Genomic DNA, 19,320 nt, shown 5'->3' with positions numbered 1-19,320 from the left:
AGCCCTTTGTGGACTGAAGTACTGAGGTTTTGGGCTCGATTTTTTGACCCAAAACAGGCTCCTCAGCCCATGCACGATTTTGTAGATCTGGTCTCCTCCATTTAACAAACAAAGACTTAGCTCTTAAGAATAGCTAGATCTAGATAAGAAAAATTAGTTTTATACTTAGTTTTTAGTTAGTCAATAATAAAATAGTTAGTTGTCAATTCTATTAGTTGTTAGAACAAGTTTTGAATCTTAGAATAAAATACTTAGTTTATATTTCAATCTTCAAATTCAAATTCAAGTTATTTTAATCAAGTTTAGTTTAATTTAATTATGTCTTATTATTATTGTTTATTGTTAATGAACCCTAATGAAACTAGGCTAAAAACTCCATTAGAGGAGTTTTATGAAGTCTATGTGAGGGTTATGATTGTTCTTCTTTAGTTTAATTATTGTCTTATAACCACGACGAGTGGAATTAAATGGTTCTCACGATTTTGGATAGAAAACATACTTTTTTTATCCAATTTAGATAACTCTGAGAATCCAAGCTTTATGAATCCGAATCAACAATCAACCCCTTAATCTTCTGTTGTATTCCTTTAGAATAGATTGGACGTTATATGGGCAATGATCTACCAATCCCCTTCTTTCTCGACAAAGCTAGATCCAATTTTGGATCTATCTTTCCTTGCCTCTTTTTCTAATACAGTGAATAGTAAATTTCAGCCAGAGAGAGAGTATTCTATTTATAGGCTACAACAGGGACTATGAGGAGAAATTAAGGTTGGGCCTCCTGACGGGCTTGGGATTCCCATGTTCACCCAGAACATGGGAAGCCCAAGCCCGTCAGCAAATGGCTTATTCCACTAAAGGTCATTGTTGCACTACCGCCCTAATCCCAAATTACATGTCAGCATTTATGGGCTCCATATTATATGCTCGTTGATCTCCCCGTGTTTAAGATATCGAATGTTCGTTGATTAAGTCAAGTTACTGACACCGACAACTACATTAATCAACTTCTTATGTCCTTGAGTAGTACCACTCAATCTCATTGTCATGTCGGAATAAACCCACCTACAGATTTGTTGGTAAATGTAGAACTGTTCTAACATGGTTTTGCAGACATCTAGACCAACTATTATGGTCAGAATGATTTCTAGAAAGAAATGGATCGTTTTTTATTTTATGAAAAATTGATAGGTTTTACAAGTATTGATTATCAATGGATGTAATTTAAATCATGGTATGTATCGTGTTATTATTTTTATCATTGATGTAATCTATTGTAAATATCAAAAGGTCAAAAAGATCAAGATTTGGATTGGTCGAAATCTGGATCTGAGTTTTTTCTTGTGGAGCGCAGGTCGTGCTGATGCGCCTGGAAGTCGAGACAAGCTTGAGCACGCCACGCGCCTTGGATAGGCAAAAGTGGAGCACGGGTCGCGCTGATGCGCCTGGAAGTTGCTGAAGGTATGAGCGCCACACACCCTATAAAGGTATATTTGGAGTGCGGGTCGCGCCCTTCAAGGCAGAAAGAGAAATTTTTTCTCTATAATGAGATGATTTTTGTTTGCTGTTCGGGGGTCGATGAAGTGAATTTTGCGAAGGCAACTAAAAGAGTTCGGCGAACAGGATGGAGCAATGAATATGGGCCATAACAGTTGGGAATTTGTTTTCCATTTTATTGTTCATATTTGCTTATTCTATATGCATGTTTTTATTTGTGGATGTTTGTTAAAAACTAAGCCCACATGAATAATAGATAACATGGACATAGGCCTGACCAGTAAATAGAAAGATCCTCAATTCTAAATAACTAAGTGGGAGCGGAAATTTAGTTTCGTATAAATCCCACGGTCTCCATTACTGGTTTGTTGGTAATGTAATTATACTTGCGTGTCGGTTTTAGTGCCTTCCTCCATATCGGATGAGTCTAATTACGGATTACCAGAACAAACTTCTAAAGAACTATATGAAGTTATTAATGTATGGATTCACTTCTCCATCTGAAGGGATTCATTACAAATAATGGACTAATTAAGAAGTTTAGTAATGGTATACACTTAGATGCAAGTAATGGTATCCTCCCCATCGGAGTCACTGCTATTATTTGTAGGACCAAAAAAGGTTAGCATTTTAGTTTTACTTGTCTAGATGGCATTTGTCCACTTTAACGAGTGGTGTGCTGTTAAGTTGACGAGAAGTAGAACTAATAGGAAAAACCTCTCTACACGAATGTAGATAGGGTAAACGTCCACACTATCGTGGCTTACTACATCTCGGTGTGTAGGGTGCTGATGGGTTAATTAATTGATTTTTAAGTTAACTCCAAAAGTATTTCCACGAATGTAGAATGGTAAACGTCCACACTATCGTGGTTTACTACTTCTTGGTGTGGAGGGTGCTGATGGGTTGATTAATTAATTAATTTTTGTTATTAACTTAAGAAGTTTTTGCCCTACATAATAGTTATTTTATGTGATTCTCAAGTTTTCAAAATGGTTATTTTCAACCCACTAGCAACTATACTTAAGGAAAACAAACTTATTGTCCCTAATAACATAGACTAGAAGGGAGATGGTCCTCTTCTCAAACCAGAGAATAATGGGGGTATGTCTCATGCACTAGTTGTTGAAACATGTTTAGCGATGTTATTTACCAATACCTGGTGTGTAGATACAGGAGCCACTAACCATGTATGCATTTTGATGTAAGGGTTCCAGGAAACCAGAAAACTAAGTGCTGGAGAGATTACCATATCTTTAGGGGGATGCTACAAAAGTAGTGGTTGTTGCAGTGGGAGATGTTTGTTTATCTTTTCGTAGAAATAAGACTGGTGTTAAAGAATTGCCTTTATGGTCCTAATTTTAGAAAGAATTTAATTTCAGTTTCTATGGCAATTAAGGATGGATATTCTGTTTCTTTTAATGACAAGGTAGTCATTAAGAAAAGTAAATATTTTATCTGTTCTGGTACATTAGAAGGCAATTTATACATCATTAATCCTATTCCACCCACAGTGCATCAAATGGAAATTAATAACACATCTTCTAATTCAAATAAGAGAAAGGAACCTTCTCAAATGAACCAAACACATCTCCGCATCTACGGTTAGGTCATATCAACTTGATGAGGATTGAGATTGGTAGCCGATGGACCTTTGGGTTCATTGAAAGTGGAAACTTTTCCTATCCGTGAATCCCGCTTGGAAGGTAAGATGACGAAAAGGCTTTTTTTCATGACCAAGGGTATAAAGCCAAAGATGTGTTGAACCGGTTCATTCGATTTATGTGGACCCATGACTGTCCGTGCTAGAGGTGGTTTTGAATACTTTGTCACTTTCATTGATGATTATTCAAGATATGGGTACATTTATTTGATGCGTCAGAAGTCCGAAAGTGTTTTGAAAAATTCAAAATGTACAAGGCTGAGACGGAGAAACATCATGGAAAATGTATCAAGTCACTACGATCAGATCGTGGTGGTGAATACCTCTTAGGAGAGTTTAGGGATTATTTATCAGAGGTTGGGATTACATCCCAAATGTCTGCACCTAGGAATCCCCAACAGAATGGTGTAGCAGAGAGGAGAAATAGGACTATTATGGAAATGGTTAGATCGATGATGAGTTATTCGGATTTACCAATTTCATTTTGGGGATATGCCTTGGAAACGGCAGCTTACATTCTGAACCTGGTACCTTCTAAATCAATACCTAAGACCCCAACAGAATTGTGGACCGGGCGTGAGCCTAGTATGAAACACATTCGGATTTGGGGTACCCCAGCACATGTGTTGGGAGATGCTAATAAGTTGGGAGATCGTACAGAAGTATGCTTGTTTGTAAGCTATCCTAGAGGAACAAAGGGTGGTTTATTTTATAGTCCTAAGGATCAGAAGATCATTGTTAGCACTAATGCTCGATTCTTAGAAGAAGACTATGTGATGAACCACAAAACCCCCAAGTAGTATTATTCTAGAAGAATTAAGAGGAGAGACACCAACTACTTCAGTACCAATTGTACAAGAACTAGAACCACAACATGTCAATAATGACGTACAAGAACAAGAGGTGCTTCGTCATTGTGGGAGGGTTATTAGACAACCTGGCAGGTGGATTGGTTTGGGAATGTCTTCAGACATAACCACTGATAACCAAGATCCTGATCCCTGGACCTACAATGAAGCACTCCAAGATAAAGATGTAGAATCTTGGCAAAAGGCAATGATTTCTGAGATAGAATCTATGGATTCTAATCAGATCTGGGAGCTTGTAGAGCCACCCAATGGTGTTAAAACCATTGGATGCAAGTGGATCTATAAAAGGAAAAGAGGGGCAGATGGTAAGGTTGAAACCTTTAAAGCAAGGCCGGTGGCAAAGGGTTTTACTCAGAGAGAAGGTATCGATTATGAGGAGACCTTTTCACCAGTAGCCATGCTTAAGTCTATCCGGATTCTTTTATCTATTGCAGCTCATTTTGATTATGAAATTTGGCAAATGGATGTCAAGACAGCTTTCCTTAATGGAAGTCTTGAGGAAACCATCTATATGAAGCAACCTTTAGGATTCATTGAAAAAGGTCAAGAGCATCTTGCTTGTAAGCTTAAAAGATCCATTTATGGACTTAAACAAGCTTCTAGATCTTGGAACATTTGTTTTGATAAGGTAATACAATCTTATGGATTCGATCAAAGCCCAGACGAATCTTGTGTGTACAAGAAATTTGATGGAAACGTAGTGGTATTTCTTGTGCTTTATGTAGATGACATCTTACTCATTGGAAATAATGTGAAAGTGTTGTCAGACATAAGGGTATGGTTATCAAAGCAATTTGATACGAAAGACTTGGGAGAAGTGGGTCACGTCCTTGGGATCAAAATTATAAGATATCGCAAGAAAAGGATGTTGTGCTTATCCCAGGCTACCTATATTGATACTGTGTTGACTCGTTTTAGCATGCAAAACTCCAAGAAAGGTTTCTTGCCTTTCAGGCATGGAGTTCCTCTATCAAAGGATATGTGTCCCAAAACACCAAAAGAGATAGAGGACAGAAAGCGGTTCCTTATGCTTCGGCTGTAGGAAGCTTAATGTACGCCATGCTATGCACGAGGCCAGACATCTGCTTTGCCGTAGGCATGGTTAGCAGATATCAGAAGAACCCAAGACAAGGGAACTGGACTGCGGTAAAACATATTCTGAAGTACCTGAAAAGAACTAAGGATTATATGTTAGTATACCATGCAGATAGTTTGGTTCCCTTAGGGTATACAGATTCTAATTTTCAGTCAGATAGGGACAAGAGTATGTCTACCTCAGGTTGTGTGTTTACCTTGGGAGATGGAGCCATAGTATGGAGGAGTGTCAAGCAGAAATGCGTGTCTGACTCCACCATGGAAGCTGAATATGTGGCAGCCACTGAGGTAGCCAAAGAGGCAGTTTGGCTCCGGAACTTCTTATTGGACTTGACAGTGGTACTTGGTTTACCTAAGAGTATCACACTTTATTGTGATAACACTGATGTGGTATCTAACTCGAAGGAACCACGAGCCCATAAAGCAAGTAAACACATTGAGCGCAAGTACCACCTAATACGATCAATCGTAAAGAGAGGAGATGTCACTGTTACCAAGATAGCATCAGAAGATAACCTGGCTAACCCCTTTACAAAGAGCTTACCGGCTAAGTCTTTTGACAGGCATGTTGAGGGGATGGGAATCAGATGTTTGGCAACATAGCTTTAAGTATAAGTAGGAGATTTGTTAGTAGTATACTAAAAAGCAATGCTTTGAGTATAAGTGGGAGATTGATAGGGTTATATACTAAAAGCATTACTTTTGTATTAACTCTAATTCTTTATATTTTGAATGAGAATCATATGGGCAAATGTTATGCATATTATATATGTTATTAGTTATATGCATGTGTCTAATACTTTATGTTGTAGATGATATGGTGTGAACACACAGAAGATCATATCATCAGTACCTTATAAAGTATAAGTAATAGTTCACAACCTAGATGGATTTGGACAAACCATTAGTACAGTTGTAGTATAATCTAGTATTAGTCTATCTTGACTATAGGATTACACTAGTACACTTTGTGTGTATTGAACAGGACCAAGTGAGGTTGTTTCTCTTTATATTAACTATATAAGAGAACAAACGCCTCTGTTATTATGGATGTTTGTCATCTTAATCTGGATATAATAACGGGCACTTACGTGCATTGTACATTGCTTTAAATCATCAATGAGTGAGATTCATTTGTGAATCAACAAACTCGATAGATTAGGTAATGACATTGTATGTAAGGTGTGCTGTTGATTATAGAAGGAATTTGTGACCCGCAGGAAGTCGGGTTGATGATGTCCCCTTGAGGAGCTCAAAAAATTGTCATGTAAACCCTGCAGGTAGATTTATTTCTACATGACAATGAGGTTGAATGGTACTACTCAAGGACATAAGAAGTTGATTAATGTAGTTGTCAGTAACTTGACTTAATCAACGGACATTCGATATCTTAAACATGGGGAGATCAACGAGCATATAATATAGAGCCCATAAACGCTGACACGTAATTTAAGATTAGGGCGGTAGTGCAACAATGGCCTTTAGTGGAATAAGCCATTTGTTGACGGACTTAGGCCGTGTGTTCTGGGCGAACATGGGAAGCCCAAGCCTGTCAGGAGGCCCAACCCTAATTTCTCCTCATGGTCCCTGTTGTAGCCTATAAATAGAATACTCTTTCTCTTGGCAAAAATCACTATTCACTGTATTAGAAAAAGAGGCAAGGAAAGATAGATCCAAAATTGGATCTAGCTTTGTGAGAAAGAAAAGGATCTACTCCTCAGCCCATGCACGAATTTGGGGATCTAACTCTTCTATATCAAGAGACAAAAGCTTAGCTATTAAGTTATCTAGATCTAAACCTAGTTCTAGTTCATAAAATTTAGTTTTTGTAATATAGAATTAGTTTTAATTCATTAAATTAGTTTATATAGATTAATCTAGTTAGTTGTCAATTTTATTAGTTGTCATAACAAGTTTTGAATCTTATAATAAAATACTTAGTTTATATTTCAATCTTTAATTTTGAATTCAATCTTGCATTCATAGATTTAGTTGTTTTAAATTGATAATTAGTATTCATAATCTTAGTTCTAAATTAGCTTAAATTTCAATTGTAATCCATTTTTGAATCTAGATTATTGTTAATTTAGATTAAGAAAGTTTAATTAGTTATTCAATAATGACTTGTTTTTACTGTTCTTAGTTTAGAAATGATTGTATGATGATTCAAGGCCAGAACCTCTATTAGAGGAGTTTGAGGAAGCCTTGATGAAAACTTGATTTTGTTAGCTTAGAAATTGTCGTGATAATCTATTCAATTCTAGAAAGTAATTAGTTCACCATGAGAATGGGTTTGATTGCTTCACATGCTAGTTATTATTTGGTAGAGATTGTCATGAATAACTAGGGATTAGAATACCAGTTGTTATGCGAAAGCATTGACATGTGGATTACGATATTTCTTTGTTAGTTGATTAAATCGAATTAAGGTGGAATCGAATTCCCCTAATTCATTCTCTATTGTCAAGTTAGTATTTGAATTCCATCATTTCGTTATTTGCATATTGTTTTCTAGTTTCCCTTCATAGTATAAATTCACATCTATAAATATTGATCTCACCATTGTTCCCTTGTGTTTGATTAATTGAATTCATTTATGTCTTGCTAGTTTAAGAGTGGAACGATTCCGTACTCTATATATTGCATAAATCTATATGTAAGAGTAGGAAATAAATTATTGATACCGTAAAAACAAGATTAGAGTAATCTAATTGAGTTTTTACGGGTTATCATGCTTCAAGTTCAAGTTTTATAGTTGTCTAGAGATAGAGATTATAGAAGTTGAACTAGAGAAAGGAAACTCCACAAAGAGATTTGTAGAGGAGAATTTCTCTTATGCTAATCATATCTTAGTACAGAGATTGCTAGGATTGGTTAGGGATCAATAATAAATTGTGGCTTTTGTTGTTTTACCTTGTGTAGATTAATAAAGGTTAAGATTAAAACATGAGAAACTAGTTAGAATAATCATAGCTTCACATAGATGGATTAATCCTTCCTCTATGTTCTTCCAATTCATTAAATTTACATTTTAATTGCTTAGTTAAATTAGTTTAATTTATAATTAGTTTTAGTTTAAATAAATCACAACACTACTCTCATTGTTCTCACTATTGTTTCATTGTGTTTGATTAATGGAATTCGTTTAGTCTTGATAGATTAAGAGTGGAACGAATCCTGACTCTCTATATTGTATAATGAATTGAGAGTAGGAATATTGATTAAGCACTTATTTAGTTAATTGATTATTTGTGTTTATGCATAGATAGTTAGTTAACGTAAATTTGTTGGTATCAATGGCTCCACCAAGCAACATGATAAAAGTGAATGTTGATGGTTGCTCTAGAGGTAATCTCGGAAACTCAGGTTGGGGGCACGCTTCTTAGAGATAGCAATGGAAATGTGATTGGCGCATATATCGGAGGTCTGGGTATTGCCACAAACTTTATAGCTGAGAGTTTTGCGATAGTGGAGGGCATCTCAAAAGCGGTGGAACTGGGATGGAAACTAATCTGGGTGGAATCCGACTCTACTGCGGCAGTCAAATCTTTCCAGAATGACCAGGTACATTGGCAAATTCGTGAAGCTTGGGACAAAGTGAAAGGGCTATCAGACTGGATCATTGTGACTAACACCTGGAGGGAGGTTAATTTTGGCGCGGACATTTGTTCTAAAGAAGCCGCAAACCTGGCAAAGGGAGAGAAGAATGGTGGGATGGTAGGCCACCATTCTTGCACAGAATTGAGGATATGAACATCACGTACTATAGATTTGTAAACTGAGCTCAGCAACTTTGAGATAGTGCTTACTATCAATCCTATCCATTTTTTGTACTTTAATTTGTAACCTTTTAATTTATTAATACAATTACCTTTAGCAAAAAAAAAAGAATGGAATAAACAAGGTATCATGAACAAAAAAATTTGGAAAAAAAATTGAAAAAGAATTTAGATAATCCAACTCAGACATCAAATCAAATACATGTGTGTGGGGATGGCATTGTTTATACCATCACAACTCTAAAGACACAATGTGTAGGGATGGATTTAAGATGCTGAAACACACACCAAAAATAGAGATATGAAATAAAAACAACCAAAATTGATAAAACGTAACTACCTTACATGTAGTAGAAAACTCTTCTCCGAATAAACAAAAAATGGTAAGTGATGAGACAAATAAAAGAAACAATTCAAATAAGGAGAGCGTATTTACCTGGTTGTGACCACAATTTGGTAAAACACCAATCAAATTGAATGATATCCTTTCTCTTCAATCTAAAAGCAAAGCACCCAAAAAAAATCAGAGAATTTAACGAAACAATCAGGGAGATTAAAATCTCAAAAAACAACAAATCATCAAAATTGGTCCTTTGAAGAAATTTTTTTGATTTAGAAAATTGAATAAAAGAGTTGTAATTGATTTTGAAAATTGATTGTCGAAGAGAATTAGAAAAAAAAAACGTACCTGATTTCAAATTATGCAACTTGCTAATCCACGAAGTGATGGATAAGAATATACGATGATTCTTTCTTTTTTTTTTTTTTTTTCTTCTTATTTGGTCATATGGACTATTGAAAAGAGGAGAGCAACCCTTTGTTGGTGAGAGAGAAGGTTTAGGACTTTTCTTTTTTTTAACATCTGTAAGTACCCTCCGTTCTCAAACATATCACTACAACACACGTGTCCACACAACAGGTTGTATCTTCACAGCTCGTACATCACCTGGTCATACCACGCCACCAAGACTCAGGACGTCCCAAACTCAGGTCATCTCAAATATCAAACACAGTCATATATGGAAGCAAATGATCTACCGCTGATCCTGAAGCTTAGTCAATGCACCAATAAAGGAGACATTTACTTTGTAACAACAGAAGTAATGACGAATCATCAAGATAGCACAAAATATGGATCTACACTTGATAACGGCCTGGAGCAAATAAGGAAGGTCAGCTCAAACATCTATAAGTAGATAGAGATGAACTACGTAAGGCTTGATTCAAGTTCACCCAAGAAACTTGATACGTAGGTAACTCTTATCCCAAGAAAGAGTGCAGCCATTCCCTATCAATCTCAACATCAAGTCGTAAATACAAATACAAACCTCTACATTGGCGCCGTTTGCCGATTCGTTTCCTTGAGAAAAATACCCACACTATTTTCTCAAGCCCACGAAACTGGTTAGAAAACCACCATGGAAGAACAAATAAAAGCTCTAGTAAATCAAGTAAAGTTTCTCCACGAGTCATTTACCACGCTCCAACAAGATAACCAAGCTATGCGCGAGCAAACCACCTCCAACACTAATAACCTGGCTCTAGACGCAATTGAAAACAACGTATTCACAACCCTCACTACAACCACCAATCAACGACTAGAGGACTTCTCCCAACGGTTGGAGGAGTCAAGTGAAAAAGCCAGTGCAGCCCAGATCGTACAAAAGATGTTCCATTCATACAAAGCATCACCATTCACCACAGAAGTCAAGGACAAGCAGCCTCCCACTGACTTTATCCAGCCAAAGTTCCCATTGTACGACGATAGCTCATGTCCAGGCCAGCACATAGCTCGTTTCAGCCAAATCCTGACGCTCTACAGCGCTCTAGACTTTGACTACCTCAAATGTAAACTCTTTCCAGCCAGCTTGAAGGACGGAGCATTAGACTGGTTTTACACGCTAACTCATGATTCAATCAACAACTTCAACAAGCTGGCCGAGACAGTTCGCAGCAGAGTTCATCCACAACAAGAAGAAACAAGTTGACCTAGACTCGTTGTTCTAGCTGAAGCAAGCACACGGCGAGACTATTTGCGCTTTCCTAGGATGTTTCAAAAAGGAACTCCTATCAATGGAGCCAGGCCTCAAGGACAACTTTGCAACCTCTGCATTCACCAACACCCTCCTAGACGACTCCGATCTAGCAGGCTCTCTCATGCGCAATAAGCCAGAACGCCTAGACGACCTATACCACAGAGTCGACAAGTATATGAAGTACGAAGAATGGATGGCCCAGCGCAAAGGCAAAGAAGTCGTCGCAATCAATGACAAACGGGGACCCAAAGAAAGCAACCAGTACTCAAGCAACAACAAGGGCACCAACTCTTACAAGCCATCGTACACCAAAAGATAATTCTCCAACTTCTCTAGGATGCCAAGCCATATTCTGAAGAAGATATATACAGCACCTTACTTTAAACCAAACATCAACAAGGTGATCGCAGTATCAAGACGTCCATACTGCCACTTCCACAAACTCCACCACCATGACACCGATGAATGTTGGAGCATCAAGCACTACCTCCAAGACTTAGTCAAAGAGGGAAAATTGAAAGAGTTCCTACCAGAAAGTGACCTCAGGCATAAACTAAATGCCAACCGCAACAGAAGCAGGAGTCGTAGTCATGAACAACCTACTCATAAAAGGAGCAAAAGCAAAACAGCCCGACGATCTAAATCTCCAGGTCGGTCGAGGCACAACAAAAGACAGCACTCCTCTGACCATAATGAGGAAAAAGTAATCCACATGATTACAAACACCTCCAGCAACGAGACCTCCAGTCGTGAAAAGCGCATGCGTGTAGGAGCACTGCAAGAAATCTACCACCTATCTCACAAAGCTGAAGTGATCACTCCTACCAACGCTTAATCTATGACCTCAATATCATTCACCGAGGAGGATCTCGACAAGGTGTGCCTACCTCATAATGATGATCTGGTAGTGCACGACAAAATCAACGGATGGACAGTCAAGCGGGTCCTAATCGATCCAGGCATCTCCTGCGCATCCTCTTCTACCAAACATACAAGAATATGCACCTACTATACTCGGTGATGATAGAGTCAAATGCACCACTCTACGGGTTCAATGGAGACCGCACATATGCCATTAAAGACGTCATCCTACCAGTCTCCATTGGAGAAAAAGATGACATGGTAAAAACTTCAACACGCTTCAGTGTGATTGATGTCAAGTTGTCCTACATTGCCATTTTAGGATGCCGATAGAGTCACAAGATCCAAGCAATTCCATCAACCTTACACCAAGTCCTGCAGTTCCCTAGACCCCGAGGCATCATGGAGCTCATAAGCAACCAACTAGAAGCTCATCGATGCAATCAAGTAAGCACAATAGCCAAGGTCAAAACTCAGGTCATCTAGACAAACGACATCCCAAAGCTGCAAGATCCTCAAGCTTCCAGCCCTCCAGCATTAGCAACAAACAAGCTCAGGGAAAAACAAGCACAAGTCGAACCTGGAGAGAAAGTCAATTTGGGCACAAATGATGACCCAAAATTTGTTTATGTAGGGGCTAATTTAGACCCCAAGCTCAGAGAGCAACTTGTCAATTTTCTATCTCTCAATAAAAATGTTTTTGCTTGGTCGTATATCGATATGCCAAGTATCGACCCTTAGGTCGCTGACCACAAATTAAATGTAGATCTAACAATAAAGCCTATCAAACAAAGACTTATGAAACTAGCACTCAAATTTCAAAAAGCCATCAATGAAGAGATAGAAAAGTTCAAAAAGGTTGGATTCATCAAAGAGGTCGAGTACCCGACCTGGTTAGCTAACATTGTAGCCGTTCCTAAGAAAAATGGCCAGGTATATAACACCCCATTTATTTCTTTTATTTTTCCTAGTATAATAATAATAATAATAATAATAATAATAATAATAATAATAATATAATAATAGATAATAGATAATAGATAATAGATAAAACAAAAATAGGATAAACCTTAGTTAAGGATAGGAAACCCCGTAGGTTAAGAGATAAACCTTCCTTCCTTGTTTTTCGCGGGGTTTTAAAACAAAAAGGAGTTTGCACGGAGAGTTTTGAACACACCAAAAGTTTTACAGAGAAAAAAAAGGGGAGAGTTTTACTGAGAGAAAAGGAAGATTTTTTCTGATAGCTGATAGTGGGAGCTAATCACAGGTGAGTAGATATTTTATTTTTTTTTTATAAAATTCTCATTTATTGTAGATTGCATGAGGCTGGAAAAATATGATTTTTACTGTTCACATACTGTTTTAAGATTCGGTTTTATACTATATACTATGTAGTGTTAACTGCGTATACATCTTGATTATCATTTGACGAACCGTCTTTCTCCGGAAAACTTGTCCATATCCAATGATAAAACGTGAGTAATCAATCGATTATGGTTACTGTAAATAAATTTGTCGATCGATGTATTAGCTATGCGCTTTCGCGTTTTGGTTGGATAGAGAGTTGTTAGTTTATGAGGCTGTCGAAGCCTTGAAACAGGTTGTTAATGGCGTCGCCACAAGAACCAAACCGTCCTGATTTGTTTTGTTTGAATTTTGTTGTGATGTTATATTGTTGGGTTGATGTTGATTGTTGATTGTTGATGATTGATTGGGTGCTGGAGAGGGGGCGATTGAAGCTTGACGAAGCATTAATGGCGAGTCGAGCACGAGTTATGAAGTGGGAGGGTATTGAGATTTGAGGGTATCGGCAGATTGGGTTTTTTGTGAGGAGTGAAACCGTGGGGTTTATAGTGGAGTTAGGTTGGCAGATTGTGGTGGTTGATTGGTGGTGGAGGCGCTGGTGAGGTGGGGAAGAAGATGACCAGCGAATTCTTTTGATGTTGGGCTTGGGCCAAGATTAGTTATGTGAGCTTGGAGTGTTTTTTTTTTCTATTTCATTTGTGGGATTAAGTTATTTTAGATTGGGCCTGGGAAAGACTAAACCCTTTGGGCCTTAGTCTTTGGGTTTTGGTTAAATAAGTTTAGACTGGTTAACTGTTGTTGACCCTTGGCCAGTTGACTGATGTTGACCAGTCAACACTTTGACTAGTTGACCAGGGTTGACTTTTGACTGTTTGCTAGGATAGGTCTAGGGCTATTAGTGTGCTTGGCTTTAGGCTAAGACCTTTCTATATATACGGGTGTACTTGTATTAACTACTATATGATATTTCAGTCTTTTATGATATACGACATTATGACACTTAGACATCAATATAATTAATAACGCGTAAATAATAATACATGAAACAAGATACTCCTCCGTTCTTGAAATAATATATGCAATAAAGTTCAATAATGCATAAACAAATTTACCGCACCCTTTTAGAACTCTCCACGTCTCAAGTTTTGGAAATGAGTTTTTATGACTGATGATGTCATATGCTAGGTGGGCATTTATTGAATGTGCCATAAATGGCCCGTTAGCGTTATAATGGGTACTCATTGATTGTGCCATGAATGACCCGGGTATTCATTGAATGTGTCATGAATGACCAGATTGTTTGGACTGCCCTAGAGAGGAACTAAGGTATTCGCCTTGCGGGTTAGTTGTATTCTTTTAGTGTACGGGAATGTAGGGATGGGTATTCTTTAAATGTGGCCGGAATGACCCAGGGCATTCATTGAATGTGCCATGAATGGCCCGTTAGTGATATAATAGGTATTCTTTGAATGTGACGGGAATGACCTAAGGTATTCATTGAATGTGCCATGAATGACCTGAGTTTTATGCCCAAAGAGGCTGTGAAATATGTGTATGAAAGCCCAGAGATGGCTATGATATTGTGGTATTCAGTGGGAGAGAGGCACACAGGAATGTGTGATTAGCAAATATGTGGAGTGCAAATCATGGAGTAGGTACTAAAGGGTGGGTGTATAAGAAAAGTAATCGATTAATTAATAAGAGAAATTGATTTGATTGTACGGGTGTGCTTGGACTTACATTTGAATACTGATAGGATATCTACATATGTTTATTTAGAATTTCTAACTTCCGTTTGCAGGAGGGTAGGACTTAATAATATTTTGTGCAAGGACGCTGTCCTACCCTTATACAGAAGTGGATATCGGTAAGATTTCATTTAATTACTTAGTTATTAAAATGAGTTATTATAATGAGTTAAAAGAATGGAAGTCTTGCTTAGGAAGAAACTATGCCGGTTGAAATGACGGAACTACCTGTCTTCCAAGTTGAGAATGATTAAGATATGGGTACATATAAAGTGTTGGTTGGATAATTAAAGTCTAGAAATGAATTTATGTTGTTAGTCTACTCATACTAGCAAATTCCATTTTGCTGACCCATACTTGCTTTGTTTTAGCAACGTGGGTGTGTTCTTGGGAACATAGGTGGAAGGCAGTGGAACCACGACGTGTGATTTGGATTCTTGCCTAGAGCAGTCCGTTAGTTCTTTTATTAGGTCCAATTCTTATTGGATGGATGCAATAACGTAGTTTACATTTTCAGCATGACATGAGAATATGGTAGTGAGGACTTTTATTCTTAGAGTTTTGTTTGATGTTTTATTGGACGGAAGATAGTATTTTAATAAAGTGATGGTTGAGAAATTTTGGGAGATTATTGTTGTTAAGTTGATTCTTTATGATGTGGGTTTTCGGTTTGGGCATGTGTTGTTTTCCCCCCGTCATAGCCTGGGTTTTTAGACAATTGAACATAGCGATGTTTGAGATATTTATATTTCAAATATTCACTTTGTAATTGCTTAGAAATTCGGGTCGTGACAAGGTACGACTCTGCATAAACTTCACTAACATCAACAAGAATTGCCTAAAGGACAGCTTCCCCCTACCCAGGATTGACATACTGGTAGATCAAACTTGAGGCCATGAACTTTTATCATTCATAGACACATATAGCGGATACAATCAGATATCACTTGCAGAAGAAGACCAGGGAAAAAAATGTCCTTCATAACCGAACAAGGAACATTCTGCTACAACGTCCTACCGTTCGGCTTGAAGAACGTCAGTGCGACTTACCAGAGACTTGTCACGAAAATATTCAAAGACTTGTTGGATGACACTATGGAAGTCTACATAGACGACATGGTAGTAAAAAGCGCAAAGGTTGGCGACCACATTTCTCACCTGCAAGAAGCTTTTGAAAAATTGTGCCAAAACAAGATGAAGCTCAACCCATCAAAGTGTGTATTTGGGGTAGCCTCAGGGAAATTCTTAGGATACCTTGTTTCACAAAGGTGCATTGAAGCAAACCCAGAACAAATACAAGCTCTCCTTGAAATGCCATAACCAACTTCCAAACAACAAATTCACAAGCTATATGGCATGGTTTCAGCCCTCAATAGATTCATCTCACGTGCATCTAACAAATGCATACCGTTCCTGCAAATACTAAAGAAGGGCACAACATTCACATGGACAGACGAATGCCACAAAGCTTTTAATGACCTGAAGGCTTACCTATTAACTTCGCCCGTCCTATCCAAACCAAATAAAAGAGAAACACTGGGGCTTTACCTTGCAACTACTGATTTTGCCATCAGCTCGGTCCTCTTTTGCGAAAGTGGAATAAAAAAACCAATCTATTTCACCAGCAAGACATTGGCAAATTCAGAAAAGCATTACTCTCCATTTGAGAAAACAATGTTATCTTTATTACATTCCGCTCGCAAGTTTCGACCATACTTCCAGGCTAATGGCATCAAGGTCTTAACAGATGTACCCATCAAGCAGGTCTTGAATTCCACCAACAAAACAGCCCGCATGGCTAAATAGGCTGAAGAACTTAGAACATCACATCAAATTTTTTCCCATAACATCTCACAAAGGTCAGGTCATTGCTGACTTCCCCGTCGAAGATATCAACTGGGAACCTGAGCCCATTACTTCACTCCATCAACCAACCACCCTAGACATATGGCACCTGATAAAAGGGAAAATGATAGTTTTACCTATGAATAAATAACGAGACTCAAACGAAAGTAGAACTAAAACTAGACTTTATGTGATGTTTATTTATCAAAGATTTCTACTCTCGAATCTATCGAAATAGAGTGGAGTAAAAGATTCGTTCCACTCCTAGTTCTTTAGCATTCAATGTTTTCTAATATTATCGATCCTACCAAAGTCAATGAGAGTAATGAGGGGAATTATACTATGATGCAAATTCAAATACTAAACAAGATACGAATAACAAAATGATGGAAATACTAAGGTTTGAATCTAGATAAAGAATTAGGGGGGATTGAATCCAACTTCATAAACTAGCATAGATTGTTGTAATCCAATTCCTACGTTCTTACGATAAAAATTGGTCGTTATAATCCCTAATCATTCATGGCAATCTCTACCAACTAATGACTAGCATGTGAGGAAGTTCAACCCATTCTCATGGCGAATCAACTACCTTCTACAGTGGAATAGACTCTTACAACTATTTCTACACTACACAATCAAGTTTTCATCAAGGCTTCATCAAACCCCTCTAATGGAGGTTTAGCCTTAATTCATCAAACTATCATTTCCAATTGAATTTAAACAAAACATCATAAAAAGATTGTAAATTTACTTATTTGATCTAATCAATAATAATCTAATGATTCCAAATGAACTAAACAAGATTAAGAACTAATTTAGAACTATGATTATGATTTAACTAATTATGAAATGAAGACAACTAATTTATGAATTTAACAATACTACTAAATAAGAATTTAATCAATAAACTAAATCGAAATTAAAAACTAATACTTTATTATAAAACTAAATATAATTCTAAAATAATAATCTACTTGTTCTAACACTAATTAATTGAAAGGTAAACTAGATTTAAAACAAGATATGAAAACTAATTAATAGAGTCTAAAACTAGATCTAGAATTCTATGCTCTAATGGCTACTTGCTACCTAACCTAATTCTTTCTTAAGAGTTAAGTCTTGTGTGTGGAAATGGAGGAGACCAGATCCACATTTTCATGCATGGGCTGAGGAGCCATGTTTTAGGCCGGAAAATCGCGCCCAAAGCCCAATTTCTTCAGTCCACAGACCCTTCTCCAGCTGGATTTGACTTTAGTAGACTTTTCATCCTTTTTTGCTCCTCTGATTGGGTCAAAGCTTAAACCATTGGAAAGATCTTTCCGAGCCGGTCATTTTGACATAAGGTAGGCCCAATTCCGAGGTCTGAGCCCAAAGATACGGTCTTTGAAAGTTCTACTGACTTTTGTGTGTTGTTTCTGCCCGCGTTGACTTTGACTTTTCAGCTTTGACCACGCTTTTTAAAGGCTTTTTCTCCTTGAATCTTGGCCTTTAATCACAGAACTTCTTAGCAACCAACCCTTGCATACAGACATGCAGACAGCCTGGCTTTCTTAGCCTCAAAAACCCAAGATGCATGTCCCAGCACAGTTTACATTAACATCCTAGAGAGGCCCGCCTACCAACAAAAAAGTGTTAACAGCCTCACGAACTTCCAGTCTTCATCCGAAGAAGAGATCACTCAATCTTGGATAAGCCCATTTCTCAAATTTATCTTACATGGCGAGCTCCCAGTAGAGGCAAGGAATGCTCGTGCCATACAATTTCGAGCTCCTAGATACACCGTGATCAACGGACGATTGTTCCGTAAATCCACAGGAGGACCCCACCTAAGGTGCATAACTCCACGCGAAGGCCAACTCATCTTCGATGAAATTCACAAAGGTGAATGTGGCAACCATGTAAGAGCAAGATCTCTGGCTCATAAAGCAATCGCCCAAGGGTATTATTGGCTAGGCATGCACATCGAGGCAAAGAAGTATGTTCTCAAATGCCACCAATGTCAAACATTTAGCCACAACCACCTAAGTCCAACACGGGAGTTGATCAACATAGCCAACCCATGGCATTTTCATATGTGGGGGCTAGACATCATGGGACCATTTATCCCACAAAAGAAAATATGACTCAAATATATCCTTGCAGCCACAGATTACTTCACCAAATGGGTTGAGGCAATCCCACTTGTTCAAGTCAAGGAAATCAACGTCATCAACTTCATATGGACCAATATCATCACAAGATTTGGTCTACCCCACACCCTCATCATGGACAACAAAACCCAATTTGCTGGCACACAAGTCAAGGCATTCCTACAAAAGTGGCGCATCACTCAAGCATTTTCTACACCTAGATATGCACAAAGCAATGGCCAAGCAGAGGCCACAAACAAATCCATCAAAGAGAATCTCCAAAAGAAGTTGGAGAGCAAGAAAAGCCAATGGCTAGAACAACTCGAGAACATCTTATAGGCATACAAAACAACAGCCCAAGCCAGTACCAACGAGTCTCCTTTCACACTTTGCTTCAGAATAGAAGCAGTCATACCATCATAACTTACAATCACAACCACACGTTCTGACATCGTCAAATCAGGAGAAAATGACAACATCTTAGCCAAAG

The sequence above is a fragment of the Coptis chinensis genome, chromosome 4, assembly GCF_015680905.1.
Source record: "Coptis chinensis isolate HL-2020 chromosome 4, ASM1568090v1, whole genome shotgun sequence".
In the NCBI taxonomy this organism is placed as follows: domain Eukaryota; kingdom Viridiplantae; phylum Streptophyta; class Magnoliopsida; order Ranunculales; family Ranunculaceae; genus Coptis; species Coptis chinensis.
Note: the sequence above shows the minus strand (reverse complement) of the source record.